General features: G+C 36.8%; 1 protein-coding gene and 1 pseudogene across 2 annotated transcripts in view; both read left to right on the forward strand.

Annotated features, from left to right (window-relative positions):
• Positions 1-19,842, forward strand: part of KLF8 (KLF transcription factor 8) — a 337,674-nt gene that overhangs the window by 111,903 nt on the left and 205,929 nt on the right. The window lies entirely within an intron of this gene.
• Positions 15,996-19,534, forward strand: LOC141582786 (MICOS complex subunit MIC27 pseudogene; annotated as a pseudogene).

Genomic DNA, 19,842 nt, shown 5'->3' on the forward strand with positions numbered 1-19,842 from the left:
GTTCATCCATGTCCCTGCAAAGGACATGAACTCATCATTTATGGCTGCATAGTATTCCATGGTGTATATGGGCCACATTTTCCCTGTCTAGTCTATCATCAATGGGCATTTGGGTTGGTTACAGGTCTTTGCTATTGTAAACAGTGCTGCAATGAACACACATGTGCATATGTCATTATAAGAGAATGAATGATTTATAATCCTTTGGATAGATACCCAGTAATGGGATTGCTGGGTCATATGGAATTTCTATTTCCAGGTCCTTAAGGAATCGCCACACTGTCTTCCACAATGGTTGAACTAATTTACACTCCCACCAACAATGTAAAAGTGTTCCTATTTCTCCACATCCTCTCCAGCATCTGTTGTCTTCAGCTTTTTTAATGACCACCATTCTAACTGGCATGAGATGGTATCTCAATGTGGTTTTGATTTGCATTTCTCTACTAACCAGTGATGATGAGCATTTTTTCATATGTTTGTTGGCCTCATATATGTCTTCTTTTGAAAAGTGTCTATTTCCTTTGCCCACTTTTGAAAGGGTTTTTTTTTTTTTTGTAAATCTGTTTTACTACATTGTAGATTCTGTATATAATTCATTTTCAGATAGATAGATTGTAAACTTTTTTTCCCATTATGTTGGTTGCCAGTTCACTCTAATGATTGTTTCTTTTGCTGTGCAGAAGCTCTGGAGTTTGATTAGGTCCCATGTGTCTATTTTGGCTTTTGTTGCCAATGCTTTTGGTGTTTTAGTCATGAAGTTCTTGCCTATGCCTATGTCCTGAATGGTTTTGCCTAGGTTTTCTTCTAGGGTTTTTATGGTGTTAAGACTTTTGTTTAAGTCTTTATTCCATCTGAAGTTAATTTTATTGTATGGTGTCAGGAAGGGGTCCAGTTTCTGCTTCCTGCACATGGCTGGCCAGTTTTCCCAACACCATTTATTACACGGGGAGTCCTTTCCCCATTGCTTGATTTTGTCGGGTTTGTCAAAGGTCAGATGGTGGTGGATGTGTGCTGTTGCCTCCAAAGCCTCTGTTCTGTTCCATTGGTCTATATCTCTGTTTTGGTATCAGTATCATGTTGTTTTGATTACTATATCATTGTAGTATAGTTTGAAGTCAGGTAGCGTGATGCCTCCAGCTTTGTTCTTTTTGCTTAGAATTGACATGGCTATGCAGGCTCTCTTTGGGTTTCATATAAAGTTTAAGGTGGTTTTTTCCAGTTCTGTGACAAAAGACATTGGTAGCTTGATGGGTATAGCATTGAATCTATAAATAATTTTGGGCAGTATGGCCATTTTCATATTATTGATTCTTCCTTACCATGAGCATGGAATGTTTCTCCATCTGTTTGTGTCTTCTTATTTCATTGAGCAGTGGTTTGTAGTTCTCCTTGAAGAGGTCCTTTACATTCTTTGTTAGTTGTATTCCTAGGTATTTTATTCAGTTTGTAGCAATTGTGAATGGCCGTTCATTCTTGATTTGGCTCTGTTTTATTCTGTTATTGGTATATAGGAATGCTTGGGATTTTTGCACATTAATTTTTGTATCCTGAGGCTTTGCTGAAGTTGTTTATCAGTTTCAGGAGGCTGAGACAATGGGGTCTTCTAAATATACAATCATGTCATCTGCAAATAGAGCCAATTTGACTTCCTCCTTTCCTAAGTGAATACCCTTTATTTCTTTTTCTTGCCTGATTGCTCTGGCTAGAACTTTGGATATTATATTCAATATGAATAGTGAGAGAGGGCATCCTTATCTGGTGCCAGATTTCAAAGGGAATGCTTCCAGTTTTTGTCCATTTAGTATGATATTGACTGTGGTTTTGTTATAAATAGCTTTTATTATTTTGAAATATGTTCCAATGATACCTAGTTTATTGAGGGTTTTTAGCATTAAAGGGTTGTTGAATTTTGTCAAAGGCCTTCTCTGCATCTATTGAGATAATCATGTGGGTTTTGTATTTGGTTCTGTTTCTGTGGTGAATTATGTTTATAGACTTCCATATGTTGAACCAGCCTTGCATCTCCTGGGTGAAGCCTACTTGATCATGAAGGATAAGCTTTTTGATGTGCTGTTGCAATCGGTTTGCCAGTATTTTATTGAAGATTTTTGCATCTATGTTCATCATGGATATTGGCCTGAAGTTTACTTTTTTTATTGAATCTCTGCTGGGTTTTGGTATCAGGATCATATTGGTCTTCTAAAATGATCTGGGAAGCATTTCCTCTTTTTGGATTGTTTGGAATAGTTTCAGAAGGAATGGTGCCAGCTCCTCTTTGTATGTCTGGTAGAATTCGGCTGTGCACCCATCTGGACCTGGGCTTTTTTTGGTTGGTAGGCTATTAATTGCTGCCTCAACTTCAGCCCTTGTTATTGGCCTATTCAGGGTTTGGACTTCTTCCTGGTTTAGGCTTGGAAGGGTACAAGTGTCCAGGAGTTCATCCATTCCATCCAGGCTTACGGGTTTATGTGCATAGAATTGTTTGTAGTAATCTCTGATTGTGGATTGTATTTCTGTGTAATCTGAGGTGATATCCCTTTTATTGTTTTTTATTGCATCTTTTTCAGTATTCTGTTTCCTTTTTTATTAATCTGGCTAGTGGCCAATTTTGTTTATCTTTTCAAAACACCAGCTCCTGGATTTATTGATTTTTTGAAGAGTTTTTTTGTGTCTTTGTCTCCTTCAGTTCTGCTCTGATCTTAGTTATTTCTTGTCTTCCACTAGCTTTTGAGTTTTTTTTATCTTGCTTCTCTAGATCTTTAAATTTTGACGATAATGTGTCAATTTTAGATCTTTCCTTGCTTCTCATGTGGGTATTTATTGCTATAAAGTTTCTTCTAGACACTGCTTTAAATGTGTCCCAGAGATTCTGGTATCTTGTGTTTTCATTCTCATTGGTTTCGAAGAACATCTTTATTTCTGCTTTCATTTCATTGTTTATCCAGTCAACATTCAAGAGCCCGTTTTCAGTTTCCATGAAGTTGTGTGGTTTTGAGTTAGTTTCTGAATTCTGAGTGCTAATTTGATTGCACTGTGGTCTGAGAAACTGTTATGATTTTCATTTTTTTCCATTTGCTGAGGAGTGCTTTACTTCCAATTATCTAGTCAATTTTAGAGTAGGTGTGATGTAGTGTTGAGAAGAATGTATATTCTGTGTATCTGGAGTGGAGAGTTCTGTAAATGTCTGTTAGGTTTGCTTCATCCAGGTCTGAGTTCAAGTCCTGGATATCCTTGTTAATTTTCTGTGTAGTTGATCTGTCTAATATTGACAGTGGTGTGTTAAAGTCTCCCAGTATTATTGTGTGGGAGTCTAAGTCTCTTGGTAGATCATTAAGTACTTGCTTTATGTATCTGTGTGCTCCTGTAATGGGTGCATTTATATTTAGGATTGTTAGCTCTTCTTGTTGCATTGATCCTTTTACCATTATATAATGCCCTTCCTTGTCTGTTTTGATCTTTGTTGGTTTAAAATGTATTTTATCAGAGACTAGGATTGCAAGTCTTGCTTTTTTATTTTTTTTCTCTCCATTTGCTTGGTAAATCTTCCTCCATCCCTTTATTTTGAGCCTATGTGTATCCTTGCATGTGAGATGGGTTTCCTGAATACAGCACAACGAAGGGTTTTGACTTTTTATCCAATTTGCCAGTCTGTGCCTTTTGATTGTGCATTTATCCCATTTACCTTTTAGGTTAATATTCTTATGTGTGAATTTGATCCTGCCATTTTAATGCTAGTTCATTGTTTGTCCATTAGTTGATGCAGTTTCTTCTTTGTGCTGATGCTCTTTACCATTTGGTACATTTTTTGAGTGACTGGTACTGGTTGTTCCTTTCTATGTTTAGTGCTTCTTTCAGGAGCTCTTGTAAGGTGGGCCTGGTGGTGATGAAATCTCTGAGCAATTGCTTCTTCATAAAGGATTTTGTTTCTCCTTTGCTTATGAAGCTTAGTTTGGCCGGATTTGAAATTCCAGCTTGTAAGTTCTTTTCTTTAAGGATGTTGAATATTGGCCCCCACTCTCTTCTGGCTTGTAGGGTTTCTGCTGAGAGATCCACTGTAAGTCTGATTGGGCTTCCCTTTGTGGGTAACCTGAACTTTCTCTCTGGTTGCCCTTAGCATTTTTTCCTTCATTTCAACCCTGGTGAATCTGACAATTATGTACCTTGGGGTTCCTCTTCTTGAGGCATATCTTTGTGGTGGTCTCTGTATTTCCTGGACTTGAATATTGGCCTGCTTTGCTCGGGTGGGGAAGTTCTCATGTATAATATCCTGAAGAGTGTCTTCCAGCTCGGATTCATTCTCTCCATCACATTCAGGTACATCTATGAAACTTAGATTAGGTCTTTTCACATAATCCCATATTTCTTGGAGGCTTTGTTCATTTCTTTTTACTCTTTCTTCTCTAATCGTACCTTCTCATTCTATTTCATTGAGTTGATCTTCATCTCTGATATCCTTTCTTCTGCTTGGTCTATTTGGCTATTGAAACTTGTGTATGCTTCGCAAAGTTCTCGTGTTGTGTTTTTCAGCTCTACCAATTCATTTATTTTCCTCTCTTAGCTATTTATTCTTGTTAGCATTTCTTCACACCTTGTTTCAATGTTCTTACTGTCTTTTCATTGGGTTAGAACATGTTCTTTTAGCTCAGAGAAGTTTTTTATTACCTACTTTCTGAAACCTGTTTCTGTCAATTCATCAGACTCATTCTCCCTCCAGTCTTGTTCCCTTGCTGGTGAGGAGTTGTGATCCCTTGGAGGAAGAGAGGTGTTCTGGTTTGGGTTGTTTTCATCCTTTTTTCAATGGTTTCTTCCCATTTTTCTGGATTTGTCCACCTGTGTTCTTAGTTGGTGGCTTTCAGATGTGTCATCTGGATGTCCTTTTTGTTGATTATGAAGTTATTTATTTCTGTTTCTTAGTTTTACTTCAACAGTCAGGCCCCTATGCTGTTGGACTGCTGGAAGTGTACTCCAGACCCTGCTTTCCTGGTGATCACCTGCTGCATCTGCAGAACAGTAAGGGTTGCTGCCAGTTTCTTCTTTTGTTATCTTTGTCTCAGAAGGATGCCTGCCAGATGTCAGTCTGAGCTCTCCTTTATGAGGTGTCTCTGGATATATGGGGGTTGGGCAGCTGCTTGAGGAGACAGTCTGTCCCTTATAGGAGTACAAATGCTGAGCTGTGAGCTCTGATTTTCCTTTCAGAGCTGCTGGGAAGGTACATTTATGTCTGCTGCAGCAGAACTCATAACCACCCTTTTTCCCAGGTACTCTGTCCTGGGAATGTGGGGCTTTATTTATAAGTTTCTGTCATGCTTCTGCATTTTTTAGAGATGCTCTGCTCAATGAGAAGGTAGCCTAGTCACAGTCTGCCAGCAGAGATGTTGCTGAGCTGACATGGGCTCTGCCCAGCTGCTGTGTTAACTTCCTCTTTAATGGCGGACTGCCTCAGTAATGGTGAATTGCCTCGGTAATGATGGACTGCCTCGGTCATGGCGGACCGCCTCAATAATGGCTGACTGCCTCGGTAATGGTGGACTGCCTCGGTAATGGTGGACTGCCTCCGTAGTATTAGACTGCCTCAGTAATGGCAGACATCCTTTCCCCCACAGAGCTGGACCGTCCTGTGCTTGCTGTGAAACTCTCAATCCAGAGCGTGTCAGATTGCTGGTCTTTGTGGGGGCGGGACCAGCCGAGCCAGATCACTTGGCTCCCTGTTTCAGCCCCCCTTTTTTTTTTCAGTTGAACAGGTGACTCTGTCTCCTAGGCATTCCAGTCACCAGTTGAAACAGCACCTGGCTTTGTGTGAGTTTTTTGTGTGGAGACCCACTTCTCTGGCTGAAACAGCTGCCCTGGAGACTTGTGGAGCTTTTTTGACTGGGAATCTCCTGGTCTGTGGGCAGTAAAAATTCATTTGGAAATGTGGTGATCTCTCACCCTCTGTGTTTTTGCTGGGAATCATAATCCAGAGCTGTTCCTATTCATCCATCTTCCCCTACTCTCTTTTGCCCATTTTTGATTGGATTATTTTTTTCTTTAGAGTTGTTTGAGCTGATTATATTTTCTGGTTATCAATTCCTTGTCAGATGGGTAGTTTGCAAATATTTTCTTTCATTCTGTGGGTTGTCTCTTTACTTTGTTGGTTGCTTCCTGTGCTGTCCAGATAATCTTTTTTTTTTCTTTTTTCTTTTTTCTTTTTTTTTTTTTTTTTGAGATGAAGTCTCATTCTCTCACCACATTGGAGTGCAGTAGCATGACCTTGGCTCACTGCAACCTATGCCTCCTGAGTTCTAGAGATTCTCCTGCATCAGCTCCTGAGTAGCTGGGACTACAGGCATGTACCACCATGCCCAGCTAATTTTTATACTTTTAGTAGAAACAGGGTTTCACCTTGTTGGCCAAGATGGTCTCAATTTCTTGACCTCCTGATCTGCCTGCCTCAGTCCTCCAAAGTCCTTCTGCACCTGGCCAGATTTTTAACTTGGTATGATCACACTTGTCCATTTTTGCTTTGGTTACCTGTACTTTTTGCCCAGACCAATGTCTTGTGGTTTTTTCTCAGCATTTTATTGCAGTAATTTCATAGTTTGAAGTCTCAGATTTAAGTCATACTCCATTTTCACTTTGATTTTTTTATACGGTGAATTACTAGCTTTTTGTGGATCCTTTGGGATTTTTATATAAAGGATCATGTATTCTGTGAAGTAGTTTTCATGCTTCATTTCTAAATGTCATGTCTTTTATTTCTTAATTTTGCCCAATTGCTCCAGGTAGAAATTTCAGTACACTTTTCAATAGCAGTGGTGAAAGTGGGCAACCCTATTTTATTCCTGATTTTAGGGGAACAAATTTGTCTTTTTCTGTTGTGTATGATGTTAGCTATGAATTTTTTATAAATTTCCTCCATTATGTGGAGACAGTTGTGTTCTATTCCAGGTTTCTTGGTAGTTTTTATTATGAAAGGATGTTGTATTTTGTCAGATGTTTTCATTGCTCTAATTTTTATGATTATACGGTTTTTTTTTTTCTAATTCTATTAATGTGATGTATTACATTGATTGAAATTCTTATGTGGAAACACCCTTATGCTCCTCAGATAAATTTCACTTTTTTTGTGTTGTATAATGCTTCTAATATGCTGTTCAATTCAATTTACTAGTATGATACTGAGAATTTTTGCATTAACATTTATAATGTATATTGATCAGTAGTTTTTCTGTGGTATCTTAATCTTATTTTGATTTGAGGTTAAGACTGGCCTCATAGAATGAATTAGGATTTTTTTCCCTTCTCTTCAATGTTTTCAAATAGTTTAATAAGGATTAGTGTTGATTCTCTTTAGAAGTTTATTAGAATTCAGTTGTAAAACCATTTGGTCCTAGATCTTTCTCTGTTTAGAAGTTTCAAAGTACTAATTCAAGGTTCTTACTGGTTATGGATGTATGCAGATTTTTCCATTTCTTCATTATGCAGTCTTGGTAGGTTGTGCATTTCCAGGAATTAAAAAATTTTATTTACCTTAACCACTTCATTTCTGTATAGTTGTTTGTATTATCTGCTTATAAATAACCCTTTTTGATTCTGCAAAATTGCTAATTATATTTCATCATTCATTTGTGATCTCATTTACTTGTGTCTTCTCTCTTTTTAGTCAGTCTCACTAAAGTTTTGTCAATTTTTTTGATATTTTTGAAGAATCAAGTATTGGTTTTGTTTACTTTCTTCATCATTTTTCTTTTTCTTATTTTATTTGTCTTTTTCTATATGTTATTTGTCTCTTCTCTGATCTTTACTATTTCTTTGCTTCTGCTAGGTTTGGATTTAGTCTTTTTTTACTAATTTCTTAATGTGTAAAGCTCAGCACTTTTATAAAGAGGCAGCGCTCATTATGCGTCACTGTATGGAATAAATAGAAGGGAAGTCATCTCAACTATACAAAATGATCTTTGTTTTAGACAAACCATCTCCTCATGAAGCTTTATTTGCTTTTGGTTAACCTCTAAAATTAAAAATTTTGCTTGTTTTAAAAGCTGTTTAAAGTAACCATTGGAATTTCAAATTATCTCTAGTGAAATATTGTGCAAGTTAGAGAGGTAAGCATTTAAATTAGCATTATACTAAGAACACATGAAGGAAACAAGTGATTAACATAGAAAAGGCACAGTTTTAGGTTGAGAAGGCCCCCTAAGAATTTTAAGTATTTAAGGATGCTGTTTGTGTACCTTTCTATCTCATATGCTTGGCCAATGGCCAATCATTACCAATCAAGGGCTGGACAAAATCTCCTGATTCTAGACAGCTGGAAGTAAGCAAAGGAGTTCTCAGGGGTAGAAAGAAAATACTTAAAAGGAGTCTTTATAAGGTTTTGAAATGATGATTTTAGACAAATTTTGTCCATAGAATGCTGGTTGGAGATTTTCTGAGCTAATTAGCTTCAGGGAACAGCTTGAAAATGAACTTATCTGGCCTATGTCCTGCCACTATATATAGACTTTTTCTCCTATACACAAATAGCACTAATCACTACATATGTTAATTAAGGTTCTCCAGAGAAATTAAACCAAGAGGGGACATGCACATACACACACACACACACACACACACACACACACACACATACACACATATTATAGGGTATTGGTTTATGTAGTTATGGAGGTTGAGAAATTTCACAATCTGCAATCTGCAAGCTGGTGACTCAGAAAATCCAGCAGTGTAGTTCAAAGGTCTGAGAGCCAGAGATAGATTCCAGTGTTTGCGTGTAGGCCTGAGAACCAGTAGCGCTGAAGACAGAATGTTCATATTTCTTAGAGAAAGCAAATCTTTTCTTCATCTGCCTTTTTATTCTATTCAGGCTCTCTGTGTATTGAATGACATCCACCTATATTAGGTGGACAGAATAACCTGCTTTATTTAGCCTACGATTTCATATGCTAATCTCTTCTAGAAACACACTTACAGACATACCCAGAAATAATGTTTAAGTAGAAAACTGGGCATCCCATGATTTAATCAAGTTTACACATTAAGTGACTATCACTCTAGAAAAGTAGATGAGCCATAAGAAAAACACAAATGCAATATTTATCAGATTAGTTAACTAAATATGTTTCTAGGGACTTTATTACTTGGAAAATAAAATAAACTGAGTGCTGAAGGGCTTCAAGAAATATCTGAGCCCAGTTTAGTATAAACTTACCTCCCAGCCATGGCAAGATGGCAGCTTGAATATGTAGAAACATGGAGAGTCTCAGATATGCACACTATCACTGTGTCATGACTTCTGGTCCAAGTTAGTGAGGGCTTACTGAACCTCAGTGGGTTTTCCATTTTTAATGGTACTTCTATACAAAGACAACTAAGACTACACCTATAGTTGAACAAATTGGTTTTATTACTCATTGCAGCGAAAGAGAACACACATTACAGAAAACCAAGGGCATCTCAAGAAGACAGTGTTAGAAGACCCTTACTAGGCTTCTGTGAGGTGATTTGGGGAAGGATACAAGGAAGAAAGGTTTTCTGTGGATTGGAAATTTTCAGGATGCAGAAATAATTTTATGATTGTATATCTTAGTAAGTCTTATTTCTCTACTTAATTCATACCCCAGAATAACCTCATTTCTTGCTGCTAGTTCCAATCTGGTCTTAGTGACTCCATTTTCCAGCAATTGATTTCCTTACCTGGAATTTCCTTGACCCTATGAGCTCCATCCCATGAGAGGGACATGAACAGTGGATGAAAAGACAAGGTTCTGTAAAATATGTGGCTGAGAGCAGTCACTCCTGAGTTTAAAAACAATAGTAAGTAGTTCCATGAGCATTTCTAAATATGAGAAGCTTAGAGATGACAAAGATGTGGAAATAAGATCTAGTAAGCTTGTCTTAAAGCTTTTATGTTAGTCTGTAGTCTAAAGCAATAACAGAAAATTTTTCTAAAAATAGTTTTATTCATATACTCCATATAGTTTGTAAAATAAATATATAGGCTTGTTGTGATAATGCTAAGTATTATGGTTAGTAGTAGTAGTTAAGGAGGTGATGAGTCAGGCTACAGCCTTTTTTTTTTTTTTCTTTTTCTTTTTTTTGAGACAGAGTTTCCCTCTTGTCACCCAGGCTGGAGTGCAGTGACACAATCTTGGTCCACTACAACCTCTGCCTTCTGGGTTCAAGCGATTCTCCTGCCTCAGCCTCTTGAGTAGCTAGGATCACGGGTACCCACTACCATTCCCAGCTAATTTTTGTATTTTCAGTAGAGACAGGGTCTCACCATGTTGGCCAGGCTGGTCTCGAACTCCTGACTTCGTAATCCACCCTCCTCAGCCTCCCAAAGTGCTAAGATTACAGACGTGAGCCACCGTGCTCAGACAGGCTAAAGGCTTCTTAAAGACACCCCTTTTTGCAAATACTGATGGAAATCCAAAATGTAGTTAATAACTAGAAGTGGTTTAATGTTCAGACAATTTGCACTAAGATGTACCAGTAGATTCCCAAAACTCAAACCTAGAGAACTGAGAGCATTCTGGAATTCAGTGTTATACACTAAGCACCAAAAGACAGTGATATGTGGAGAAGGAATCCAGCCACTGGGAGACTAGAGCTCAAGAGCACAAAACCAGTCACTGGGAGATGAAGTCATTAAGGTCAGATTAGAACCAGAAGGAATAAGTTGTTGATGCTTACCTGGAAGCTGAGTTCAGAGGTGAGAATTAAATAGAGGCCTCTATTAGGGCTAGAGAGGAATATTTATATTAGCCAAACAGAACACATGTTGCCAACATTAGGGAAGTTTGGCTATATTCTTTGATGAATTCATTCAGTCATCAGATGTTCACTGCATGCCAGATATGTACTATGCCTGGTATGGTTTGGATCTGTATCTCCACCAAATTTTACGTTGAATTGTAATCCCCAATGCTGGAGGTGGAACTTGGTGGAAGCTGATTGGATCATGGGGTAGATTTCTCAGGCTTTTTTTAGCCCCATCTTTTTGGTATTTTTCTCATAATAAGTGACTTCTTGTGATATATGGTCATTTAAAAGTGTGTAGCACTTCCCCTTTCTCTCTCTTGTTCCTACTCCTGCCATGTGACAGGCCTGCTCCCATTTTGCCTTTCACAATGATTGTAAGTTTTCTGAGGTTTCCCCAGATTTCAAGCAGATGCCAGCCTCATACTTCCTGTTCTGGTTGTGGAAGTGTGAGCCAAATAAACTTCTTTTCCTTAAAACTTTTCCAGTTTCAGCTATTTTTTATAGCAATGAGAGAACAGACTACTACAATACAGTATTCCAAGCACAGCTGCCCGATTTATTTGGAGATAATGGAGCGCTGTTCTTTAAGGCATTTTCTGTGAACAGTTGTTTTTCATTAGGCTTCTTTGAGATGAAAAATTGCATTTTTTATTTAACTCTAAGAGGCTGATTATTTTCTTTGTGAATACATTTATTTGTTTTTCTTTTCTATAATCTGTACACTGTTATTGCTCAATAAATAGTTATTGGTTAATTGGTCATTGTTTTGAGTCTTTTTTTTTCCATTAGTTGCTTTCATCAGAGGTTGGATGGAGCAGAAATCAAATTGCATTTAGTTATGAACATATGGCTGTATGAACATGCTGTGTTTTTAGGTAACATTTATTCCCTGAAGACTCTAATCCACCTACAATTGCCTTGTGTAAGTGATGATTTGGAAAAATCGTCATAAAAGGAAATATGGTCTTTTTTGGGAAAATTATAGACCAAATAGAAGAAACCAATATTAGGATGCAAGTAAGAATAATTTACCAGAAGCAATGTTCAGGGTAACATATACCTAAAAAGAATAAAAACTCACCTTGAATCCCACAAGGTATAAAGAGGTAACTGAACTTTCCATTGTACATGGAATGAGAACTGGAGTTCTTTTCTTTTTTTCTGTTAGAGTGATGAATATAATTATTATAAAGGAGGTGTGTAAATAACTAAATGATGTAAATTGTTTTTGTTTATGGGATGTTAATTTTTTTCTGTGTCTACTTCTCTACAATGAATTACTCAAACTAATCAACAAACAAAGAGAATTAAAAATAGGAAGGATATGTATGCATCACCTTATTAAAATAATCCGAACTGAGCTCATAGGCAGTATATCTTTCAAGTGGTATAATATTTCATTATATACTTTCCTTTTTATTATCTGATATTTTCCCAAAGTGGCTCTGAGGACCAACTGCTCTAATTATCTCACTTTTATAAATCTGTTTTATTATCCTTTAATCACTGGTAAATTCCACATCAAATTCCAGAGGGAGCCATTCTAACGGATTTGGCTCATTATTATTTTCTTTATTGTTCAGAGTCTTTAACAATAACATCTTTAATAACTGGGCCATATTATGGGTCCACACACGTCAATACATGCTACATTTGGGTCAGGAAACCTAGTTTAATTGGTGGTCATTCTTGCACGAAGAACAGCCTCACTCTGATTTCCCAAGCAAGGAGAAAGTAAGCAGAGAACCTTTGGCTACAAGAAGGGTTGGACATGGCAGTCTATAGAATAAAATAACATTTGTGCCTGAAATATGAAAACAATCAAAGAAAAAACTGTCTTCTTTTCAAGCGTCTTGTCTATTTCTAAGCATCGACTTTTTCCAATTCTTGACAACTATTTTTTCCTACCCTCTAATAATGTATTGCTCACTAGTTTTCTAGAGTCATCCCCACTGCAGTATTCCACTCAAGTCCATCCACCACTGTAGTTAACATTTCCTCTAACAGTAGCACTTTACTCTTACCTCTCAACTCTTCAACCTTAATTTTATTAGAAACTCTTGCTCTCTCAGTGCCAAGATCTCATCCAGAATTTATGGGAAAGAAAGGCAAAGTAATTAAAATGATTTATACCAAGTAGTAAATGACTACTTTTCACTGACTTCCCAAGCAGGATAAAAGCGAGCAAAGAAGCTGTGCCTACAAGAGTGGTGGTAAATGGCCGTTTATAATAGAAAATAAATAACATTTCTGTCTGAAATATAAAAAATCAATTCTCTGCACCCCATACCTTATATATGATGCTTGTTTTTTTTATTTTTTATTTTTTTTACTATATCATACATTTTATTTATTTATTTATTTATTTATTTATTTATTTATTTTTGCATTTTAGGTTTTGGGGTACATGTGAAGAACATGCAAGATTGTTGCATAGGTACACACATGGCATTGTGATTTGCTGCCTTCCTCCCCTTCACCTATATCTGGCATTTCTCCCCATGCTATCTCTCCCCAACTCCCCACCCCCCACTGTCCCTCCCCTATTTCCCCCCAACAGACCCCAGTGTGTGATGCTCCCTTCCCTGTGTCCATGTGTTCTCATTGTTCAACACCCACCTATGCTTGTTTTTATTAATCAAAATCAGTATCTAGGGGACTTTCAGTTTCCCAGCTGGCTTGTACGGAAATTATCACTTCTGTCTAACAACAAGAAAAAAAGCAGAACAAACCAAAAATCAGCAACTCCTCTTAGACTCGGAAGAGAACTGAGACCCCGGGGCGAACCACTGCCTTCAAAGTTTGAGTCACAAACAGGTGAATACAGAGAACCACAGCTTACGAGAGTGGATGCCTAAGAGTGGAAACTTTCACTACTAGGATAGGTAAACTTAAACTACAATTCAAAAATTGCTGGAGGCTCTGTGTAGACAAGCTTTGAGAATTGTAATAAATCACCAGTCTTATGTGAACCCTACACATTTCTCAGTTTTAATTCCAGGAGGACAACAAGGTTCTCATAATAAAATTCAGAAAAACTTCTTCATATTCTGGCAGGTCGAAGAGAAAAATAAGCATGCTGAAAAATGCCCAGAGCCTTCTTTTCTTCTTAACAAGGCCTGCTGTCAACAGAATCTATTTTGCCAGAAGCTAACTTACTAGAGTTTTACCAGAGCTTAACAAAGTTGGGGGAAGGGAAATACCCAACTCCAGCTCCCTGTAACCTTCATTTCTCACCTAATGGGGAAAAGCAGAATCATCTGTGAAGGCCACAGCCCAGATGCACAGACTCATCAAAAGATTAACAGCTAACCATAGAACTATAGAATGCTTTCTCGGCCTTATATGCTACCACCACATCAGTAAGTCTTCTCAACAACATGGGATACAAAATCAAGGACACAAGAAGAAATTTTAGTATCTGACAAAGAGAGCTACAGTAAACTGTAAATTCAACCTAACTCCTAGACAGAAACCCACAGAACCTCATATTAAAATCCTGTTTACCTCTGTTCCTTGTACCTAGTGAATAATGTCTGGTTTTCAGCAAAACAAAAATTACAATCCTAGGTAAAAGACAAAACATGCAATATGAAGAGACAAAATAAACATTAGACCCATAGTTATGTATGGCAAATGTGTTGGAATTATCACACCAGTAATTTTAATAGCTAGGTAATATATCCATTCTTAGTGGGGATAAAATAATATCTCATTTTTAGTTTTGATTTGCATTACTGTGATGATCAGTGATTTTGATGTTTTTATATACCTGTTGAGCATAGTCGATCTTCTTTTGAAAAATGTCTATTCATGTTTTTGGCTTACTTAAACAAATTAATTTTATAATTTCAGGGGGTACCCATTCAAGTTTATTACATTGAAATATTATATAGTAGTGAAGTCTGAGCTTCTAGTATACCCATATCCTAAATAGTGAACATTGTATGCAATAGATTATTTTTCAAAACCCATGCATCTCCCAGAGTCTCAGCTTTTTGAGTCTTCAGTGTCTATTATTCCCCTCTGTCCATGTGTGCCAATTCACTAGCTTCCACTTATAAGTGAGAATATATGGTATTTCATTTTTTGTTTCTGAGTTATTTCACTCATGATAGTGGCTTCTAGCTATGTACATGTTGCTGCAGAAAACATAATTTTATTTTTATGGCTCTGTAGTATTCTATGCTTGCCATATACCACGTTTTCTTTACCCATTCCTCCATTGATGGACACCTATATTGATTCCATGACTTTGCTATTGTGAATAGTGATGTAATGATACGGTTTGGCTCTGTGTCTCCACCCAAATCTCATCTCCAATTGTAATCCTCATAAACCCCACATGTCAAGGGTGGACCTGGTGAGAGGTGACTGGAACATGGGAACAATTTCCACTATGCTATCCTTATGATAGTGAGTGAGTTCTCATGTGATCTGTTGGTTTTGTAAGGGGCTTTTCCCCCTTTACTCGTTTTCTCTCTCCCTGGCCTGCCACCACGTAAGACATGCCTTTGCTTCTCTCTCACCTTCCACCTTGATTGTAAGTTTCCTGAGGCCTCCCCAGCCATGCAGAACTTTGAGTCAACTAAACCTCCTTATTATGTAAATTACCCAGTCTCAGGTATGTCTTTATAGCAGAGCGAGAACTGATTAATACATGTGATAAATATAAAAGTATAGGTATCTTTTTGATATAATAAATCATTGATTGATTGATTGATTGATTGATTGAGACAGAGTCTCACTGTCACCCAGGCTGGAGTACAGTGGTGTGATCTTGGCTTACTGCAACCTCCGCCTCTCAGGTTCAAGCAATTCTTTTGCCTCAGGTTCCCAAGTAGCTGAGATTACAGGTGTGCAACATGTCTGGCTAATTTTTGTATTTTTAGCAGAGACAGGGTTTCATCATGTTGGCCAGGCCAGTCCTGACCTCAGGTGATCCACCAATCTTGGCCAACCAAAGTGCTGGAATTACAGGCATGAGCCACCATGCCTAGCTGATATAACAATTTATTTCTCTTGGGGTAAATGTCCAGTAGTGTAACTGATAGATTGAACACTAGTTCCATTTTCAGTTTCTTCAGAAATCTCCATGGTATTTACCATAGAGGTTTTACTAATTTACTCTCCCACCAAGAAAGTATGAGTATTCTCTTTTCTGAACATTTTCACCAACATCTGTTGTTTTTTGCCTTTTTAATGATGGATATCTGACTGATGTAAGATGGTATCTCATTGAATGGTTTTAACTTGTATTTCTCTGATGATTACTGATGTTGAGTTTTTTAATGTTTCTTGGTTGCTTGTATGTCCTCTCTTGAAAAATGTATTTTCTTGTCCTTTGCTCATTTTTAAATGAGATTATTTGTGTTATTTCTGTTGAATTTTTTGAGTTTCTTGTAGATTCTAGATATTAGTCCTCTATTAGATAAATAGTTTGCAAATACTTTCTTCCATTCTGTAGATTTTGTGTTCACTCTGCTGATTATTTCTTTTGCTGTGCAGAAACTTTTTAATTTAATTAAGTCCAATTTTTTTGGTCCTTGCTTTTGAGGTCTTAGTCATGTGTTTTATGCAGACCAACGTCCAGGATAGATTTTTTAAATGTTTTCTCCTTATATTTTTATAGTTTTGGGTCTTACATTTGGTTCTTAATCTACTTTGGGTTGATTTTTGTGTATGGTGACAGATTAGACCAGTTTCATTGTTCTGCATGTGACTATCCAACTTTCCCAGCACCACTTACTTAAGAGGATGTTCTTTCCACGTGTAAATTCTTATTATCCTTGTCGAAGATCACTTTAGCTTTATTTTTTGGTTCTCTATTCTGTTCCATTGGTCTGTGTGCCTGTTTCATACTAATACCCTTCTGTTTTGAATAATGTCACCTGGAAATGTATTCTGAAGTCAGGTAATGTGATGCCTCCAGCTTTGTTTTTTTTTCTCAGAATTGTTTTGCTTTAAGATAGCCATAATTAATATTCAAAGGGCTTTAATGGAAAAAGAGGAAAACTTGCAAGACTGTCTGAGTAATATAAGCAGAGAGATTAAAACTCTATCACAGAATCAAAAGGAAATGCAATAAATTGAAACCTCTCTAGCAGAAATGAAATATGCCTTAGATGAGTTCATCAGTGGACTGGAAACAGCTTAAATAAATGTCAAAAGAAATTACCAAAACTTAAATGCAAAGTGAAAAGTGAATGAAAAAAAAAGAACAGAGTATCCAAGAACTGTGTACAAAAAGTGTGACATAACTACAAAAAGTGGGAAATGCATGTAATAAAAATAACCAAAGCAAAAAAGAGAAGAAACAGAAGAAATGTTTGAAACAGCATACCTGAAAACTTTTCCAAAGTAATAATAAACAACAAACCAGAAATCCAGAAGCTCTTAGAACACCCAGAAGGATAAATATAAAAAAAATCTATACCTAGGCATATTGTATTCAAATTGCAGAAATAAGGCCAGGTGCAATGGCTCATGCCTATAATCCCAGCACTTTGGGAGGCCAAGGCGGGTGGATCACGAGGTCAAGAGATAGAGACCATCCTGGTCAATATGGTGAAACACCATCTCTACTAAAAATACAAAAATTAGCTGGGCATGGTGGCGTGTGCCTGTAGTCCCAGCTACTCGGGAGGCTGAGGCAGGAGAATTGCTTGAACCCAGGAGGCAGAGGTTGCGGTGAGCCGAGATCGCACTATTGCACTCCAGCCTGGGTAACAAGAGCGAAACTGTCTCAAAAAGAAAACAAAAACAAAAAACAAAAAACAAATTGCAGAAATAGAAAAATTTGAAAGACACCAACGAAGAGAAACAACTGACTTATAGAGACGCAAAAATATGAATTGTATCAATTTCTCTTCATAAATCATGCAAACAAGAAGAGAGTGGAGTGAGGCATTTATACAGTGTTGAAGAAAAAGAAAATAACCTAAAATTATATATGTAACAAATTTGGCTTTTAAAATGAAGGAATAACAAAGGCATTCACAAGCAAAGGCTTGTGAGGAAATTCGATGCCAGTAGACCTGCCTGGTAACAAATGTAAAAATAAGTTCTTTATAAGAAAGGAAAATGATATAAGTCAGAAGCTTGGACCAAACTAAAAAAGGTAGTATTAGAGGAAAAATAAATGAAATTCTTATACTTTTTTTTTCTTAGTTTATGTAACATTAACAGTTTGCTCAAAATAATAATAGTTTGCTCTAAAATAACAGTCACAACTATTTAATAATTACACATTTTATGTAAGTCAATGAAGTACAATAATGTTATAAACAATAGGAGGGAGAAGTTGGGAATACTCTTTTATAAGTTGCTTGCACTACTGTGAAGTGTTAGAATTTCAAATATATTTTAAAAAGCACATGGATTAATTATAAATGGCTATATATATATATATATATAACCCCAAAAACACTTATAGATAAAACCCACTCTTCATATATATATATATACATATATATATATGTATATATATATGAAAGAGAGAGAACTTAATGCTAAAAAAAGAGATAAGTGGAATTATATGAAGTGTTTAAAACAAGAAGGCAAAAAATGAGTGATAGACAACATAGGGCAGGAAGAACAAAATCAATGAGTAGAAAAGAGTATCAAATATGGTAAATATTGGTTCAACTACATTAATAATCATTTTATACATCAGTAGTCTAAATACACCAATTAAAGAACATGGATTCGCAGGGTAATTGTAAAAATTAAGATATAACTATGTTATTACCCTCCCCCAAAAGGGCTTTAAATATAAAGACGTAGGGTAGATTATAAGTAAAGGGGTAGCAAAAGATATTTCACATTAACTCCAACCAAAGAAAGTTTTGGTAACAATATTAATTTTAGGCTCTCCGTCTGAAAACCTTGACCGAAAGGGTCATAGACATGGCGGCGATCAGGATGGGAAAACTGACAACCATGCCTACAGGTCTGATTTATGCATCTGTAAGTGTACATGCAACCAAAGAAGAGGAATCCAAAAAGCAGCTAGTGAAACCAGAGCAGCTCCCCATATATACTGCACCACCGCTCCAGTATAAATATGTTGAAGAGCAGCCTGGTCATTTACAAATGGGCTTTGCTTCCGTCCGCACTGCAACTGGTCATTATATTGGCTGGTGCAAGGGTGTTTAGATCTTTGTGAATAATCGGATAATGGATACAGTACAATTTGGAAAAGATGCTTATGTCTATCTGAAGAATCCTCCTCAAGATTTTCTTCCGAAAATGGGAGTTACTACAGTTTCAGGATTGGTGGGCTTGGTTTCAGCGAGAAAAGGTTCTAAGTTTAAGAAAATTACTTATCCTCTGGGACTGGCCTCTTTAGGAGCAACTGTTTGCTACCCAGTTCAGTCAGTAATAATTGCTAAGGTAACAGGGAAAAAGATATATGCTACAAGCCAGCAAATTTTTGAAACAGTTAAATCACTGTGGACAAAAAGCAACAAAAAAGAGTCACTTCCTGAACCTAAGGAAAAAACTAAGCTAGGATCCTCTGCCAAAATAGAAGTATCTGGAAAAACAACTCAGTGCCTTTGCCAGCAGAACTCAGCTCTGAAGCAAAGAACAAATCAGTGTCCACCTCAGGTGCTACACAGTTTATGCCTGACCCCAAGCTCATGGATCACGGACAGTCCCACCCAGAAGATATAGATATGTACAGCACTAGAAGCTGAAGTAGACTGCATAGAGAGACTACATAGAAAACTACAAGATGTGTGAAGTTGCAAATAATGATAAAAAAAAACATGTAATGTGTAACTGATACATAGAGTATTACCTAAAACAAGTTTTTCCCTTACATGTCCAAATGTGCAATTTGATAAGTGGTTAACACACAAACTGTGAACGCAATGCAGACAATATTAAATGATTGATGAGGAGGCATAGATATAAGTGTTAGCTTGCATTTGATGACCTTTAAGGGCATTTATTAAAAAACAACAACAACAAATGAAGACATGAACTCCAGTGAGACTAAAATCTGAAAATACATCTGTGTATGTATAAAGACATACATATTTATATGTGTAAACATATATTTCTGCTCTAGTTTTCCTGAATTTATGTCAG

Source organism: Saimiri boliviensis, chromosome X (genome assembly GCF_048565385.1).
Source record: "Saimiri boliviensis isolate mSaiBol1 chromosome X, mSaiBol1.pri, whole genome shotgun sequence".
Classification (NCBI taxonomy): domain Eukaryota; kingdom Metazoa; phylum Chordata; class Mammalia; order Primates; family Cebidae; genus Saimiri; species Saimiri boliviensis.